The 3,155-nt window shown below is 42.4% G+C and overlaps 1 non-coding gene across 1 annotated transcript; it reads left to right on the plus strand.

The window, feature by feature from the left end:
• The first annotated feature begins 1,442 nt into the window (after positions 1-1,442).
• Positions 1,443-1,515, plus strand: TRNAK-UUU (transfer RNA lysine (anticodon UUU)). The gene has a single exon. It is a non-coding gene; the product is annotated as a tRNA-Lys (tRNA).
• Positions 1,516-3,155: the final 1,640 nt, after the last annotated feature.

Consider the following 3,155-nt stretch of genomic DNA (forward strand, 5'->3'; position numbering starts at 1 on the left):
TAATTCGGTTTCTGTTTGTTTGGCTTGTCTCGTGCACCACCTGAATTGAATCATAGTAATGGGACCTTGGTAATCCAGTGATGAAGTCAATGCTGATAATGGACCATGCTTCATCAGGAATGGGTAGAGGATCGAAGAGGCCAGGGAGTTTTTAATGTTCTACCTTAGCTTGCTGACAGATTTGACACTTGTTGACAAAAGATTCCACTGATTGAAAGATTCCTGTCCAAGCAAATAGTGCCTTGATGCGGTGATAAGTAGCAGTAATGCCAGAGTGGGCACCAATACCACTGGCATGAAGTGCTTGCAAGATGTTTTTTTTCATTTAGAAGTTTGCACCAACCCATACTCTTCCTCTATATCGAATGACCCCATTATGCAATGAATATTTGCTATTCTTGTGAGTGCTCAGGACTGCCAATTCAGATAGTAAATTCTGGGTGAATGTGTCTTTGCTGTACCCTGCAACAATATCAGTGAGCCATTGTGGTTGACAGGAAGTAATGGCATTGAGTTCATCTGGCTCATGTAATCTAGATAGTGGTGCATCAGCTGCCCTATTCTCTGAGCCTTTTATTGGATGGTATATTGTAATCCCATGAGCTTGAGGAAAGGAAAGCTTTGTGCTGCATTGGTGTTTTAAGTCTTTGAGCAGTCAAATGAGCTAAGCTCCTGTGAATGAAATGCATGTCCTGCTAAGCCCAAACTCTATTGTGCTTGACTTGGAAGTAGGCCACTCTTTCACTGTGAGGATCTTCTTTTAGTCTGTAGCCACCCCTTGCCCACTAATGACATGACCCAGGTATTTTATCTGTGGTTGAGCAAATGAACATTTATTCAACTTCACATATAGTTGATTCTACTTCAGAAGGTCAAATACTTGCTGCAAATGGGTGACATGATCTTGCAAGGATTTGCTCTAGATTAAGATGTCATCAACAAAAACAAGTACCCAAACCCTAGTCAGCTCAGCCAGAATTGTGTTCATAGCACTCTGGAGGGTGGGTGGTGCATTTGTGAGCCCAAATAGCCTAAAATTCATAGTGACGTGGGTCTTGAATGTCGTTTTGTATTCGTCTGCTTCATGTAATCTTATCTGATGGTAACCAGCTCTCAGATCCAGCTTAGTAAACCAAACAGCACAAGATAACTCATCCAACAATTCTTCAACTATAGGCATTGGGTATTTTATTAGACGAATCCATCTTATTTCCTTATTTCTCTGTTTTGGTAGCAGGAGAAGTAGTTTGTTCAGCCCGGACTTCAAAGTAGTCTCCCCCGTTGACCTTCTTTTTTAGATAGAATCCTCAATGAGTGGAAAGGATTCCCAAACTTGCTCCACAGTACTATACCATACAGAGCTGTGCCCTTGTGATATGATAAGAAGAAAAGGGGCCAGGCCGCCCTCTTTTCTTTTCCGCACCAAGCCTTCTTGTAAAATTGGGTCTATAGCTCAGTTGGTAGAGCATTGGGCTTTTAACCTAATGGTCGCAGGTTCAAGTCCTGCTATACCCAAAACAAAACAAAAACCACTCTTGTATTCGTAAGGATGCATAGTAGCCTTCAAAGAGCACTCTTTGGCCTTGAGAAAAGCCCCTTTCTCATCAACATCTCGACTTCGCTCGTTGTTTGAGGTAAGTATAAAGGAGATCAGACTGGCTCAGTCATTGATAGGCCGGCCTTCTCCTTATTCATTGGACAGGGCGCGGGGGAAAGTCAAGTCAAGCACTAGTTAGTTGGGGTGGGACGCACCAAAGCAGCGTTCATTGCACTAGCGCCTTATCTTTTGAAGCTAAACAGAGGCTCGAAAGACGGAGTACGTCCGAAGTCGTTGGTTGCCTTTTTGTAGTGCGCAAGTCAGAGTGAACTTCTTCTTCTGTTCTGCGAATCTACTAACGAGAACTGCCCTACAGTCCTATCTTTTTTTAAGAAAGATCATAGATGAACGTTTCGTTTCGTTACCTAAGTAGTTGAGCAATTCATTCCAAGGTAAACAAAGAGGTATTTCCTTTTCTCGTTCAACCCTTCTCTCCTTCCATCCCAGTAGGCCTATTCATGCTTTTTTGCTATCTAGAAGAAGGGGAAATTCAGACTAGGCAAAACACCTCAAAAAGTAAAAAAAAGATAAAACAACTTTCTTATTGTCAAGTAGTAAACCATAGTTCTCATCCTAGGAAACCATATCGATCATCGGTTCAGAGCTCCCAACTACGAAGCTCTTTTCTAGAGTGAGTCAACAATTCGTGGATCCATGGTTTGGATGAAGCTATGTACCCGGGTAGAGATGATTTGTCTCAAAGATGTTCCGCTCATCCAAGAATCTGAAACTTCATCTACATAAACTCATAAATAGCCCTTTCCTTTCTTTTCTTGACTTAAAAAGGTAATCAATCCTTTCTTTTCATCTTTTATCAAGTCTTCCTCTTCCTGATTGAGTCAATCAGGGATAGAAATTCGGATCAACTATGAGGAGTAGGGCTGCTGGGCAAGTGAATGAACTCTGTCCTAGGCATTTCCAATAAGTTCAGTGAAGTGAGGGCGAAGCCTTTTTTGAGAGGGAAAATACACTCCAAATGATATTCCATAATGGAAGGAATGAGTGGAAGATTTACTGGAAGAAAAAAATACGATATTTTTCTAGTCGTAGGTAGGGCTACCTATCTAGTTTCGTGCTTCGGGCGTACCAGATTCAATAGGCTAGGTTATAGCTGACAGATTTCTTTAAGAACTAGCCGCCTATAAGCCTCGCTAGTAGTATTCCTGCCCAGTGCCGGAGTAGTGACTCACAAGGTAAGTTCTCCTCGATGCATTTCCAACACTCTCTTTTTCTACGTACACTTTTGATTCCTCAGTAGGTAGGGATAACGTTCGAGATCTCATCCGACCGTCTATTTCTCACTGATTGGGAGATTGGATTGGAATCCGAGGAGAACTGATTGGATGTCATGGAACAAATGGGGCACTACGTTGGTTACCCACTGCTAGCCTAGCGGAGATTTCTCTATTTGTTGAAAGTGGAAAGGAGTCATATTTGAATCGGAAAGTTGGGCTCGTTCACTCACACCTTTCTTTGATTATCGATGACTTGGCTTCTTGCTCAAGTAAGCACCCGGCATACCAATTCATTATCCTTGGGGCTCGGCTCGCTCCTTCCT

The sequence above is a fragment of the Aegilops tauschii genome, chromosome 4 (assembly GCF_002575655.3).
Source record: "Aegilops tauschii subsp. strangulata cultivar AL8/78 chromosome 4, Aet v6.0, whole genome shotgun sequence".
In the NCBI taxonomy this organism is placed as follows: Eukaryota; Viridiplantae; Streptophyta; class Magnoliopsida; order Poales; family Poaceae; genus Aegilops; species Aegilops tauschii.